Genomic DNA, 16,400 nt, shown 5'->3' on the forward strand with positions numbered 1-16,400 from the left:
GGGGAAGAGCTGGTTCGCCGAGATGAACTGAAAATGGAGGGATGTTTATGCAATGTCATCTGTGGAGCGAAGTTCGTGCTCACAAGTCCTACAACAATTCAATTCACTATTCCAACCTGGCGTCGGGACTTTCAAAGGCACTAACGTAGTGATACACATCACCCCAGACGCCAGGCCAGTGCACCACAAAGCCAGAGCAGTGCCATATGTGATGCGGGAAAAGATCGAGAGCGAACTGGACCGGCTGTTGAGAGAGGGCATCATCTCGCCTGTCGAATTCAGCGACTGGGCGAGCCCCATCGTTCCCGTCCTAAAAGCGGATGGCTCTATCAGGATCTGTGGCGACTACAAGGCCAGCATCAATCGGGTGTCCCTACAAGATCAATACCCGCTCCCGAGAGCGGAGGACCTCTTCGCCACGCTGGCAGGCGGCAAGCTGCTCACCAAGTTGGACCTCACTTCAGCCTATATGACCCAAAAACTGGCCGACGAATCTAAACTACTGACCACCATTATCACGCACAAGGGACTGTTCATTTATAACAGGTGCCTGTTTGGCATTCGATCAGCGGCCGCGATTTTTCAACAAAACATGGAAAGCCTGCTTAAATCCATTCCTGGAACGATCGTATTCCAGGACGACATCCTCATCACAGGTCGAGACACCGAGGAATACCTCCACAACCTGGAGGAGGTGCCATGCCGACTGGACTGGGTAGGCCTGCGATTCAAAAAGTCTAAATGTTTGTTCTTAGCTCCTGAGGTTGAGTTTCTGGGCAGGAGGGTTGCTGCAGATGGGATTCGGCCCACCGAATCCAAAACAGAGGCAATTCGACGAGCACCCAGGCCCTGCAACACATCGGAGCTGCGTTCATTCCTGAGACTGTTGAACTATTTTGGGAACTTTCTGCCGAACTCGAACACGTTGTTGGAGCCGCTACATGTGCTCCTGTGTAAGGGTTGTGATTGGTTTTGGGGGGACTGTCAGGAACGGGCTTTTGATCGGGCGCGAAACCTACTTTGTTCAAACAAGTTGTTGATCCTGTATGACCCCGTGAAAAAATTGGTTCTGACATGTGATGCATCGTCCTATGGGGTTGAGTGCGTGTTGCAGTAGGGCATACTGAGGGTCAACTACAACCTGTGGCTTATGCCTCTAGGTCGCTCTTTCAAGCAGAACGGGGATATGGGATGGTCGAGAAGGAAGCGCTTGCATGTGTCTATGGTGTAAAAAAAATGCATCAGTACCTATTTGGTAGGAAGTTTGAAATAGAGACGGACCACAAGCCATTAACATCCCTGTTGTCAGACAGCAAGACTGTCAATGCCAACACATCAGCTCGCATACAGCGATGGGCTCTCATGCTGGCTGCTTATGACTACTCCATCCGGCACTGAAAATTGCGCTGACGCGCTCAGCAGGCTTCCACTGGCCACCACTGAGGGGGCAGCGGAGCAAATCACCGAGATGGTCATGGCTGTCGATGACTTTGACAGCGCAGGCTCCTGCATCACAGCCCGCCAGATCAAAATCTGGACAAACAGAGATCCCCTCCTATCCCTGATTAAGAAATGTGTCCTGACTGGGGATTGGGCGCCCGCACATGGAGCATGCCCTGAGGAGGTCAGACCGCTCCACAGATGGGTGGATGAGCTCTCCATCGAAGCCGAAAGCCTACTATCGGCAGCCGGGTAGTTATTCCCCAGAAGGGCAGGGAGGCATTCATCAGGGAACTCCACAGCGAGCATCCAGGCATTGTGCTGATGAAAGCCTTTGCCCGGTCACACGTTTGGTAGCCTGGAATTGATTCAGACCTGGAACACTGTGTTCGCAGGTACACAACGTGTGCCTAGCTGGATAATGCCCCCAAGGAGGCCCCGCTCAGCCCGTGGCCCTGGCCCACCAGGCCATGGTCACGCATTCATGTTGACTACGCAGGCCCGTTCATGGGTAAGATGTTCCTTATTGTGGTAGATCCGTACTTGAAACGGATCGAGTGCATCATTCTGAATTCATGCACGTCATCCACCACCGTGGAAAGCCTACGTGTGATCTTTGCAACCCATGGCTTGCCGGACATCCTGGTTAGTGATAATGGCCCATGTTTCACAAGCTACGAATTTTGAGAGTTTATGTCGGGCAATGGCATCAACCACGTCAGGACTGCGCCATTCAAGCCGGCCTCCAATGGCCAGGTGGAACGTGAGGTCCAAATCATTAAATAAGGCATGCTCAGGATTCAAGGGCCCTCCCTACAATGCCGTCTATCGCGCCTCCTGCTGGCGTATAGATCCCAACCGCACTCACTCACGGTGGTCCCACCTACAGAGCTACTAATGAAACGGACACTCAAAACTCGGTTGTCCCTCATTCACCTAGTCCTGACCGACATAGTTGAGGTCAAGCGCAAGTCACAAAAAGAGTACCATGACCGTAATGCGAGGGGGAGATGTATAGAAATAAATTATCCTGTATTCGTCCTCAATCACGCCATGGGGCCCAAATGGCTTGAGGGCACTGTAATTGACAAAGAGGGGAATAGGGTCATCGTGGTAAAACTCAACAATGGTCAGATATGCCGTAAGCATCTGGACCAAGTAAAAAAAAGGTTCAGCATCGACACGGAGGAACCTGAAGAAGACCATGAGATGGAGCTCACAACACCGCCAGTGAACGAGCAACAAGAGCAATCAGAAGAATGCACAGTCCCTGCGGTCAGCCCGGACAGGCCGGAATCACCACAGGTGACAAACACTCACGTCAGTGTCCAACAACCAGAGCCCCAACTGCGGCGCTCCACGAGGGAGCGTAGACCACCTGAAAGACTAAACCTATGATTCCAATAAAACTTTGTGGGGGGAGGTGATGTCATGTATGTAACTACAATGTAACACCACTGTATTACTGTATACATTCAACCTAGATGCACACCTTGACCACAAAGGGTGAACTTGTGGAAGATACTCCTTACTTGATCACTCAGGTATAAAAAGGGAAGTCCCACGCAGGTTCACTGTCTTTGGAGTCCTGTGAATAAAGAGTTCAGGTCACAGAGTGATCTTGTCCCCAGAATGTGCCTCGTGTGGTTTCATACTGTTGAGTACGGACTTTACAGTTATGTTGATTGAGAGATAAATATTGGCCAGGATATCAGGGATAACACCCCTGCTCTTCTTTGAAATAGTGCATGGGATCTTTTACATCCACCTGAGAGAGCAGATGGGGCCTCAGTTTAAAGTCTCATCTGAAAGACAGCACCTCCGACAGTGCAGCACTCCCTCAGCACTGCACTGGTGTGTCAGCCTAGATTATCGTGCTCAAGTCCCTGGAGTGGGACTTGAACACACAACCTTCTGACCCAGTGGCAAGTATGCTATCCACTGAGCCACGGCTGACACAACTCAATTTTTTTAAATTTTCTGTCTCATGGTATTGACTAAACATTAATTTTTTCAACAGATTATAGACAATGCAGAGCATGGTTGAGCTGCCCATCATGTAATTGTACACAACTCTGTTTATTAACATGATAATTCATTTATCAGATGACTCTGTCCCTTTAAGTCAGTTGATCAGTTAAGACAATGTTAGATTTCTCCAAAGCCCAGTGCTGACAGATAATTGACCAGTTAGTTCAGAACACAATCTAGTTTGGAAACAAAATCTTGTATAAATTAAATGCAACTTAGTCAGAAATCAACCTCTGATGTTCTATAACTTTTAGGGTAACAGAAGTTGCTTATTGGGACTTGCTTTTTAACAGATAAACCATACAAAACCCTATCTTTGCTATTACATCACCCATATAACATGCTTTCTGTATGGCTTCCATTTTTAAATTTGCATTTATTGGTCATGTCTAGTTAATTAAAGTAACAGCCAAGCTCAGCCGACTCTGGGATGCCAGCTTCTAAATTGCCACTTTGCCACTTGAGAACACTGAATCTCCCACACTGTGGAGTATTACAATGTGATTTTTTATGTTCTTATGCTAATCTATAAAGACAAGTTTTATGAAGTAAATAAACCATTAGCAGCAGATACAATGGTGATAAAACAATGGCATCACTTCAACAATGACACCACTCTGAATTTCTTAATTTACAAGCCTGCTTAAGTGTAGGATAACAACGCCACTTTAATGTGTTCTTCAAAATTCATCTTCAATAGGCTCTGCAGCATATACTGAGTAAACTGTTCCAATCCTGTATACCCTTCAAGCTGCCTGGCCTACTATCTACGAGTTATTTTGAAGTTATTTCTGCAAAATTGCTCCACTTCATAGCATTTTTATAAAACATTTGGACAGATTTCATCTTAATAAAATGAGCAGCAGATAGTATGGATAGTCTGAGTTCATTTTTACATCACTGCTCAGAAGGGCCAATGAAACTGGTATGAGCCTGTGGCAATCTTTTTCACCGAATGTTGCAGTAAGCTAGACAATGTCCTCCCGGTAAATGCTGAGGCCGTGTTACATATCTTCTCCTCGGTGCCAGTTCCTAGATAGAGTCTTTCCCCTCTGAGCTCTGTATGGAGCACTTAAATGGAAAGCATATAAAATGAATAATGATATTGACCCTGAAATCCCTCACTACCATCAGCTTTTGCAGCATTATTACAAAAAAATGGAGAAAACTTGCGCTTAGCGCATTTTGCTGCTTATGGAAGTTTCCTCAATCTCTTTGTTTGTTTTGTTGATCCACAAGCCCCAGGGAAACTTGAGCAGGTTGGGCCTATACTCCTTGGAGTTTAGAAGAACGAGAGGTGATCTTATTTAAACATATAAGATTCTGAGGGGGCTTGACAGGGTAGATGCAGAGAGGATGTTTCCCCTCATAGGGAAGTCGAGAACTAGGGCACATAGTTTCAGAATAAAGGGTCACCCATATAAAACAGAAATGAGGAGCAATTTCTTCTCTCAGAGGTTCATGAATCTTTGGAATTCTCTACCCCAGAGAGCTGTGGAGGCTGGGTCTTTGAATATATTTAAGGTGGAGATAGACAGATTTTTGAATGATAAGGGGGTCAAGAGTAATGGGGAGCGGGCGGGGAAGTGGAGTTGAGGCCAAGATCAGATCAGCCATGATCTTATTGAATGGCGGAGCAGGCTCGAGGGGCCAAATGGCCTACTCCTGCTCCTATTTCTTATGTTCTTATGTTCTTATGGGTGGTGTTGTGACCTGGAATTTCCTTCTTTTACCATTGTCCAGTTGGGGGACTGCACTCACCTGGTTCCATTCTTATCTATCTAATCATAGCCAGAGAATCATCTGCAATGGCTTCTCTTCCCACCCCCGCAACATTACCTCTGGTGTCCCCCAAGGATCTATCCTCGGCCCCCTCCTATTTAGAAACATAGAAACATAGAAAATAGGTGCAGGAGCAGGCCATTCAGCCCTTCTAGCCTGCACCGCCATTCAATGAGTTCATGGCTGAACATGCAACTTCCGTACCCCCTTTCTGCTTTCTCGCCATAACCCTTGATCCCCCGAGTAGTAAGGACTTCATCTAACTCCCTTTTGAATATATTTAGTGAATTGGCCTCAACTACTTTCTGTGGTAGAGAATTCCACAGGTTCACCACTCTCTGGGTGAAGAAGTTTCTCCTCATCTCGGTCCTAAATGGCTTACCCCTTATCCTCAGACTGTGACCCCTGGTTCTGGACTTCCCCAACATTGGGAACATTCTTCCTGCATCTAACCTGTCTAAACCCGTCAGAATTTTAAACGTTTCCATGAGGTCCCCTCTCATTCTTCTGAACTCCAGTGAATATAAGCCCAGTTGATCCAGTCTTTCTTGATAGGTCAGTCCCACCATCCCGGGAATCAGTCTGGTGAATCTTCGCTGCACTCCCTCAATAGCAAGAATGTCTTTCCTCAAGTTAGGAGACCAAAACTGTACACAATACTCCAGGTGTGGCCTCACCAAGGCCCTGTACAACTGTAGCAACACCTCCCTGCCCCTGTATTCAAATCCCCTCGCTATGAAGGCCAACATGCCATTTGCTTTCTTAACCGCCTGCTGTACCTGCATGCTAACCTTCAATGACTGATGTACCATGACACCCAGGTCTCATTGCACCTGCCCTTTTCCTAATCTGTCACCATTCAGATAATAGTCTGTCTCTCTGTTTTTACCACCAAAGTGGATAACCTCACATTTATCCACATTAAACTTCATCTGCCATGCATTTGCCCACTCACCTAACCTATCCAAGTCACTCTGCAGCCTAATAGCATCCTCCTCGCAGCTCACACTGCCACCCAACTTAGTGTCATCCGCAAATTTGGAGATACTGCATTTAATCCCCTCGTCTAAATCATTAATGTACAATGTAAACAGCTGGGGCCCCAGCACAGAACCTTGCGGCACCCCACTAGTCACTGCCTGCCATTCTGAAAAGTACCCGTTTACTCCTACTCTTTGCTTCCTGTCTGACAACCAGTTCTCAATCCACGTCAGCACACTACCCCCAATCCCATGTGCTTTAACTTTGCACATTAATCTCTTGTGTGGGTCCTTGTCGAAAGCCTTCTGAAAGTCCAAATATACCACATCAACTGGTTCTCCTTTGTCCACTTTACTGGAAACATCCTCAAAAAATTCCAGAAGATTTGTCAAGCATGATTTCCCTTTCACAAATCCATGCTGACTTGGACCTATCATGTCACCATTTTCCAGATGCACTGCTATGACATCCTTAATAATTGATTCCATCATTTTACCCACTACTGAGGTCAGGCTGACCGGTCTATAATTCCCTGTTTTCTCTCTCCCTCCTTTTTTAAAAAGTGGGGTTACATTGGCTACCCTCCACTCCATAGGAACTGATCCAGAGTCAATGGAATGTTGGAAAATGACTGTCAATGCATCCGCTATTTCCAAGGCCACCTCCTTAAGTACTCTGGGATGCAGTCCATCAGGCCCTGGGGATTTATCGGCCTTCAATCCCATCAATTTCCCCAACACAATTTCCCGACTAATAAAGATTTCCCTCAGTTCCCCCTCCTTACTAGACCCTCTGACCCCTTTTATATCCGGAAGGTTGTTTGTGTCCTCCTGAGTGAATACCGAACCAAAGTACTTGTTCAATTGGTCTGCCATTTCTTTGTTCCCCGTTATGACTTCCCATGATTCTGACTGCAGGGGACCTACGTTTGTCTTTACTAACCTTTTTCTCTTTACATACCTGTAGAAACTTTTGCAATCCGCCTTAGTGTTCCCTGCAAGCTTCTTCTCGTGCTCCATTTTCCCTGCCCTAATCAAACCCTTTGTCCTCCTCTGCTGAGTTCTAAATTTCTCCCAGTCCCCCGGTTCGCTGCTATTTCTGGCCAATTTGTATGCCACTTCCTTGGCTTTAATACTATCCCTGATTTCCCTAGATAGCCACGGTTGAGCCACCTTCCCTTTTTTATTTTTACGCCAGACAGGAATGTACAATTGTTGTAATTCATCCATGCGGTCTCTAAATGTCTGCCATTGCCCATCCACAGTCAACCCCTTAAGTATCATTCGGCAATCTATTCTCGCCAATTCACGGCTCATACCTTCAAAGTTACCCTTCTTTAAGTTCTGGACAATGGTCTCTGAATTAACTGTTTCATTCTCCATCCTAATGCAGAATTCCACCATATTATGGTCACTCTTCCCCAAGGGGCCTCGCACAATGAGATTGCTAATTAATCCTCTCTCATTACACAACACCTAGTCTAAGATGGCCTCCCCCCTAGTTGGTTCCTCAACATATTGGTCTAGAAAACCATCCCTTATGCACTCCAGGAAATCCTCCTCCACCGTATTGCTTCCAGTTTGGCTAGCCCAATCTATTGTGCATATTAAAGTCCCCCATTATAACTGCTACACCTTTATTGCATGCACCCCTAATTTCCTGTTTGATGCCCTCCCCAACATCCCTATTACTGTTTGGAGGTCTGTACACAACTCCTACTAATGTTTTTTACCCTTTGGTGTTCTGCAGCTCTACCCATATAGATTCCACATCATCCAAGCTAATGTCTTTCCTAACTATTGCATTAATCTCCTCTTTAACCAGCAATGCTACCCCACCTCCTTTTTCTTTTATTCTATCCTTCCTGAATGTTGAATACCCCTGGATGTTGAGTTCCCAGCCCTGATCATCCTGGAGCCACGTCTCCGTAATCCCAATCACATCATATTTGTTAACATCTATTTGCACAATTAATTCATCCACCTTATTGCGGATACTCCTTGCATTAAGACACAAAGCCTTCAGGCTTGTTTTTTTTAACACCGTTTGTCCTTTTAGAATTTTGCTGTACAGTGGCTCTTTTTGTTCTTTGCCTTGGGTTTCTCTGCCCTCCACTTTTCCTCATCTCCTTTCTGTCTTTTGCTTTTGCCTCCTTTTTGTTTCCCTCTGTCCCCCTGCATTGGTTCCCATCCCCCTGCCATATTAGTTTAAATCCTCCCCAACAGCACTAGCAAACACTCCCCCTAGGACATTGGTTCCGGTCCTGCCCAGGTGCAGACCGTCCGGTTTGTACTGGTCCCACCTCCCCCAGAACCGGTCCCAATGCCCCAGGAATTTGAATCCCTCCCTGCTGCACCACTGCTCAAGCCACGTATTCATCTGCGCTATCCTGCGATTCCTACTCTGACTAGCACGTGGCACTGGTAGCAATCCCGAGATTACTACTTTTGAGGTCCTACTTTTTAATTTAGCTCCTAGCTCCTTAAATTCGTTTCGTAGGACCTCATCCCTTTTTTTTACCTATGTCGTTGGTACCAATGTGCACCACGACAACTGGCTGTTCTCCCTCCCATTTCAGAATGTCCTGCACCCGCTCCGAGACATCCTTGACCCTTGCACCAGGGTGGCAACATACCATCCTGGAGTCTCGGTCTCGGCCGCAGAAATGCCTATCTATTCCCCTCACCATTGAATCCCCTATCACTATTGCTCTCCCACTCTTTTTCTTGCCCTCCTGTGCAGCAGAGCCAGCCACCATGCCATGAACTTGGCTGCTGCTGCTCTCCCCTGATGAGTCATTCCCCTCAACAGTACTCAAAACGGTGTATCTGTTTTGCAGGGGGATGACCACAGGGGACCCCTGCACTACCTTCCTTGCACTACTCTTCCTGCTGGTCTTCCATTCCCTATCTGGCTGTGGACCCTTTCCCTGCGGTAAGACCAACTCACTACACGTGATACTCACGTCATTCTCAGCATCGTGGATGCTCCAGAGTGAATCCACCTTCAGCTCCAATTCCGTAATGCGGACCGTCAGGAGCTTGAGGTGAATACACTTCCCGCACACGTAGTCGTCAGGGACACCCTTGGCAACATCAGCTGAAAACACAGCGTCAGTTTCCACATGTACGTTGATGACACCCAGCTCTACCTCACTACCACTTCTTTCAACCCTCCTCGGTTTCTAAATTGTCAGACAGCTTGTCCGACTTCCAGTTCTGGATCAGTAGAAATTTTCTCCAATTGAATATTGGGAAGACCAAAGTCTTTGTTTTCGGTCCCCACCACAAATTTCGTTCCTTAGCCACTGACTCCATCCCGCTCCCCAACTTCTGTCTGTGGCTGAACCTCACCGTTCACAGCCTTGGTGCCATATTTGACCCTGAAATTAGCTTCCGACCACATATCCGCAGCATAATTAAGACAGTCTATTTCCAGCTTTGTAACATTGCCCGTCTCCGGCCTTGCCTCAGCTCATCCGCTGCTGAAGCTCTCATCCATGCCTTTGTTACCTCCAGACGTGACTATTCCAATGCACTCCTGGCTGGTCTCCCACCTTCTACCCCATGTAAACTTGAGGTGATCCAAAACTCGTCCTAGCTCACACTAAGTCCCATTCACCTATCCTTCACCTATCCCCCCTTGCTCCCAGTTAAGCAACACATCGATTTTAACCCATCTCCTTTCCCCTCCCCCCATCCCCTTTCCCCCCCCCATCTCCTTCCCCCCATCTCCCCTTTATCCCCTTCTCCCCCCCTCCCCTTCTCCCTCTTCCCCCTTCTCCCCATCCCTCCCCCATCCCTCCCTCTCTCCCTCTACCCCCCTCCTCCCCCTCCCCTCGCTGTCAGAAAGACAGACACTGACAGACAGAGAATGAGAGACACACACAGACAGACAGAGAGATAGACACTGACAGAGACACACTGCGGGGGGGGGGGGGGGGGCATCCCAGCACGCTGTTGGAGGGCTCCCGGTGCTGCAGTCGGTAAGTAGAAAATGTTTTATTTATTGATTTTAAAAAAAAAATTATTTCTTATTAATTTTTTGGATTGAGTTATTGGTTGATTTATTGATGTATTTATCATTTATTATTGATGATGGCTCTTTATTTGTAAAACTGAAGTGTTTAATGTTTGTAAACTTCCCTTTAAACCCACCCCCCCCCCCATTCCCTACACCTGATTTGTAACCTACGCCTGATTTTCGAAAGTGTCGACAAGGTTTTTTCGAGCATACAAAAATCTTCACTTACTCCATTCTAAGTTAGTTTGGAGTAAGTTTTCACTGACGAAACTTTGAAAACAGGAGTAAGTGGCCGGACACGCCCCCTTTTGAAAAAAAAATTCTGTTCCAAAGTGAAACTGTTCTAACTGACTAGAGCTGGAGCAAACTAAATGACGAGAATTCCGATTTCTAAGATACTCCGTTCTACACCAGTTGCTCCTAAAAATCAGGAGCAAATCATGTAGAAACTTGGGGCCTATAAGTCTGTTTCTCGCTCCACAGATGATGCCTGACCTGCTGAGTATTTCCAGCATTTTCTGTTTTTATTACCCCAAATGTTACTTGCTGATTTCTGGCTTCACGGATGCTTTTTTCAACCCATTTTTTTCCCACAGTGATGTTTGCATGGCACCTTGAAACAAAGATTGACTCCGTTGAATCCAGGACTGAGTCAGTTGCTCTGAGTTCTATGGCAGTCACCATCTTGTGATTGCAGGCTCCCGCAGAGACCTTGTGAACCTACTGCTCCTCACAGATGGAAAATGGAATGTGCTACTCAGAGTTACCATCTGTCTGATTTTTCAATGTCTGGCATTTGAATTTCTAAAATATAAACCTGAAAACCAAAGTCAGATTTATTTTTAAAAAGCAGAAGTTCATATTGCTTCCATGTCTTATGATGTGGAGCCATTAGTTATTGAGTTTATTAAGATTTTCAATTAATTTTCCCTCAGCGGGGAAACATATATCAGAAACAATTTTTCCAGATGGCTTGTGCCTGGTCACACAGCTGGTGAATCGTACCCAAGGTGTATACAGGTGCAGCGTCCAGAATCCGGAACCCTCGGTACCAAGGCCGTTCCAGATACCGCGTTTTCCCAGACGTTGGAATGTCTTTCTGACGTCACGAATCCAGAAACACCCGAGCCCAGCTTCGGGTATTTCCAGATTTCGGAATGTCAGAAAGTGGGGGGTGGGGGGAGGTGTGGTGGGGGGGGGTGGTGGTCGGGGGAGTGCTCGCCAAGGAGCTGTTCGGGCGGGGCCCTACCACCGAGGAAGTGTTTGGACGGGCCTGCCGAGGAAGTGTTTGGATGGGCCTGCCGAGGAAGTGTTTGGGTGAGCCCGCCCAGGGCCAGCTAGTCGGGCGGAGTCCCGCCGCTGAAGAGGAGCTGTTCGGGCTGCCAGCCCTGTCGATGAGGTCTTCGGGCGGGGCCCAGCCACCGAGGAAGTGTTCGGGCGGGCCCGTCAAAGAGGAGCTGGTTGGGCGGGACCCTACCGAAGAGGAGCTGTTTGGGCCGCCCCTGCCGCGGTGGAACTATTTGGTTGGGTTCCGTCGTGGAGGAGTTGTTCGGGCGGGCTGGAGAGGAGGCTCCGAGGTAAGGGCAGTGGCAGCGAGGCTAGGCCCGAAGTCGGGCAGTGGCGGGACCTCGAGCTTGGCAGGGTCGGCTGGTCTGGATTCCGGAGCATTTTACGGATTCCGGACGACCCTGCCACCAATCGATCCCGAGTCCGGACTCCGGAACTCCAGATTTTGTACGTTGCACCTGTACCACTCGAAGGGGGTGGGGTGGGGAACCTCAGTGGGATCATTTATGTCCTCAGGGTAGCCTCATTTACAAGAGGTGGGCGTCAACTGAATGGATGTGGCATCCAGTCATTCGGCACATGCCCACAGAAGAAAGTAATAGTGTAACAACAGGCCTCAAGGGCCTTGGACTGGTTAAAGTGCCACTCAAAGCACACCCAATTTGCGCCCCTCTAAAGTCTAGTCCAATTTGAAGTCTATAAAATAAATGCATCCAAATTTGCCCAGTAACTTTAAGTTGAGACAGCAACTTGCAATGCTTCCCTGATGGCCCCAGCACTGTGTTGTTATGGGCAAACTCTACTCCAGAAATACAGGTTGCAAGCAGGGATTACATAATTTGTGATATTTTTTCCTGGGATGTGGACAACATTGACAAGGCCTGAGGGAATTTAGAGAAAACTATATATTGTGGGAGTGGAATCACATGTAGATATGCATGTCCTCCCCTGAGGGCATTAATGAAACAGCTTTTATTTTTCTTCAACCTCTGGGTTGCTAGTCCAGAATCATTACCACTAGGCTATCATATCCTGCACTTGATGCCTCAGAACACAAGCCATGATGCTACCCCTTGTCCTGTTATGAGTTCAGGGAAAGGTGACAATCTGTGTGATAATACCAGGCCTGAGGTTTAGTTTCAGGCCTGTATATGATTTGATGACCAAATAATGTGAAGCATGTGTGTGTCTACAAAAAAGTATGTGTATGAGAAGAAAAATGTGTATTAAATTGCCTTGTGTAAAAATACGCCAAAGTAAGGCCTGAAGACGTATTTTGTGAAAACATGTCATTCTGATGCTAAACACAGTGTTTTATAGCCACAAATAATGTTTCTTACTCCAATGTGTTTTAAATGAAATCCATATACACAAAAATGAGAACCTCTGTCCTCAGTCAAGAGCAGCTTTTGCATTGCCTAAGCTTGCTGCACTGAGAAAATTAGACAGCAATCTCACAGGCCAATAAAAGTAAAAAATTATTCATTTGGACAGCTTTAAAACTGAGAGATAATTACCAATAGGTCACATGTAAATGTTCAATGTCTTTTACTCATCAATTTAAAATGGCAACAAAGGCTGAACCCCACTCTGAAATCCGAAACCATTTATTTAAAACTTGCCGTTTTTTTCTCAGCAAACACAGCAAGCTTTTCTGACAGAGGCAGCAGCATTGATTGCATTCTGTGGTTTTGGAAAGCATAAAAGAGTAAAAGAGTAAAAATTGTTGCCAGAATGTTAATAGCAGAAGAGGGCTGTAAAAGAAAACAGGCAGAAAATGAAAGATCACATAAATCCTGAGAAATAGGTTGGCTCGGGAAATATCATGGGAAATCAGGAGAAGACAGATGAGTCAAATGAATTTTTCACATTAGAAGACTGGTCAAGACCGACCTTCAGGCACTTACTCTCCAGTCTGTAATGTTTGGCCAATTTATTACACATTTGTTGTGAAAAAAATCCTGTCTACCGAGCAGCTGTCCATGTGGCATACACCCCAGAATCTCAATAAATTAACGGAATAGGGGAGACTGTGGTTTAATAGTTCAAGAGCTTTCTAGATATAGGGGTTGCATCTGAGGACTTGAGAGTTGCTGCCTTTTTCAATTAACATTTTTTTTCTTGAACTCTAGGGAATGGGCACTCAGTGTCAGCATCAAGTACTCCGAGGTCAGAGATATCATAAGTTAACTACAGAGCAATGCTTGTTTATTCTGCTGCTGCAATGTGCTTCACCCTAACTTTGGAAGAGCACTCTACTGCACCAGTGTTACATAGAATGTACAGCACAGAAACAGGCCATTCGGCACAACTGAGCTGGTGTTTATGCTCCATAAGTGCCTCCTCCTACCCTATCAGCATATCCTTCTATTCCTTTCTCCCTCATGTACTTATATAGCTTCCCGTTAAATGCATCAATGCTATTTGCCTCAACTACTCCTAATCCACCACCGGTGCACCGTGGCTGCAGTGTGTACCACCTACAAGATGCACTGCAGCAACTTGCCACGGCTTCTTCGGCAGCACCTCCCAAACCCACGACCACTACCACCTAGAAGGTCAAGGGCAGCAGGTTCATGGGAACACCATCACCTGCAAGTTCCCCTCCAAGTTACACACCATCCTGACTTGGAAATATATCGCCGTTTCTTCATCGTCGCTGGGTCAAAATCCTAGAATTCCCTCCCTAACAGCACTGTGGGAGTACCTTCACCATTCGGACTACAGCGGTTCAAGAAGGCGGCTCACCACCACCTTCTCAAGGACAATTAGAGATGGGCAATAAATGCTGGCCTTGCCAGTGACGCCTACATCCCAGAACGAATAAAAAATGAAGTGGTAGCATGCTATTTCCATTAACCACAGCAGCTGTCCCTACGAACTCTGTGAGTGAGATTATCAGTTTTAATGCAATGCTATACTGAGGCTCATGTATATAGAATAGCGATTTGGGTGCAGAGGCTATTGAATCAGACCCCAGCATGACTTATCACCTTAAGGAGATGAGTAGTAGTGGAAGAAAATTGGGAGGAATTAGAGGTGGGGAAACTAGTGTTGAAATAATTTTTGTGATTTGTTTGCCAAATACACAACACAATACCAAGATTCATATGGCAATGCGTCACTACATCACAAAGATGTCAATATGTTTGTGAGTATGAACACTCCTGACTGTTCCATCTCTTTCCCCTCAAGTCATTTTTTAACATTCTAACGAGAGATGAGCAAGGTTCTCATTGTACCATTTCCTATTATACCTGATTTTTTTCAATGAAATAATTTTAAGAACTGCCTATCACTTAACATAGACATTCAAATTAATACTTAGTCAGTGGTAAATCTGTGTGGTATTAGCAGTTATTGGAATCGGATTTAAATTTGATTCGTGTTCTGTCAATTTTTGTGGGAGGTAAAGAGTGGAACTGTAAACTGTTAGAAAAGAGTTCTATCTCCTTCATAGCTCACCAACTGCAGTTGTTGACTAAGGTAGTTACATGCCAGGACCGGAGATATGCAGTGTGATGTGGACTCTTCGATAACATCATCTGACCATTTGCAGAGTGTGTTTTCCATGGAATGGTGCAGCGACTGGATTTAGCCACATGGTGGTATGTGCCTGGTTCAGTTGGACTTGCCTCATTTCCTTGTTGAATACTGGAATCCATCCTTCAATTTTCCTGGGAACCTTGCTATAAGAATATTAAGCCATTCCAGGAGCCAATGTCCATGGCTTCAGCAGCCCTCACCCAAGTGGCCTTTGTTCCTCATAAGTGAGCCTAGATGGTGAGTGTTGGCAGGCTATTTGCCAATGTACCCATTCCTACCAAACCCCATTTTGTCCTCACCTGGCATCCACACATGCACACTTTTCAGCAGTGGTCACTGGATAGTGATCAGATTGGAAACAGTGCCAATTCTTTTCTTCTTTCTAGGCCAGGAGTGCTGCAATGTGAGATGTAAAACCATGAAGAAAGATCTTAAGACATTTATAGGTACACAAAGAGCATGACTTTGTATAATGCCAGACTTGATTCTAGCCACCTCTACATGTTCACGGCAAGTCAACTTGCTTGCTTGTTCAGCTTATTCCTCCTGATTAACACCATGAAAATCTAGTCCAAGAAGTCTAGAAGTCTCTTAGAGATGATCCATTCCAACTGTAAAAAGACCATTTGATGAACACACTGTTATAAAGCAGAATAGCAAGGCACATTCAAGACCAACCTGGCAATCCAAGTGAGTCAGGACCTCTGCCTCTTTGAGCACAGGTTGAAGAGCAGAAACAACACATTTCACCTTGCTGCTATCTGTGTACCAAGTAAAGAGCTATGCTACTCAGAATGGAACGTGGAGGTAATGCAGTTTAGGATTTAAACTATTTGCCGGTAATTAAAGACAACTAGACTCGTCAGTAATTTGATTTCTCTTTAAGGGCCATTTTACAGACTCACAAAGCTATCTGTACAGTTCATGAATACTAAATTGTGATGGCATGGTTCCAAGTTAATATTAGAATGTGGCATGCTGCTAAAATTGTGAATAAGTAATGGAAACTGGGTTTGTGGCTATGTAGGATTTTGCTCCATAGGCTAAGGCAAGCATATAGACATGAATCAGAAAAAGGACAAAGGTAGACCATGAATAAAAGTTCTCAATTGGGGAAAGGCCAATTTTGCTAACTGGAGATGTGATTTAGCAAAAGTGGACTGGAAACAGCTGCTTGAAAGTAAATCAGTATCAGAGCAGTGGGTGCATCATCACGCCCGGCAACCAAATTTTAATTTGATTTTACGTTTTAAAGTTTAATTTGTTTTAATTGCCGGTGCTTTTAGTGTCCCCCTCCCCTTTTATAGGGG

Source organism: Pristiophorus japonicus, chromosome 6 (genome assembly GCF_044704955.1).
Source record: "Pristiophorus japonicus isolate sPriJap1 chromosome 6, sPriJap1.hap1, whole genome shotgun sequence".
Classification (NCBI taxonomy): domain Eukaryota; kingdom Metazoa; phylum Chordata; class Chondrichthyes; family Pristiophoridae; genus Pristiophorus; species Pristiophorus japonicus.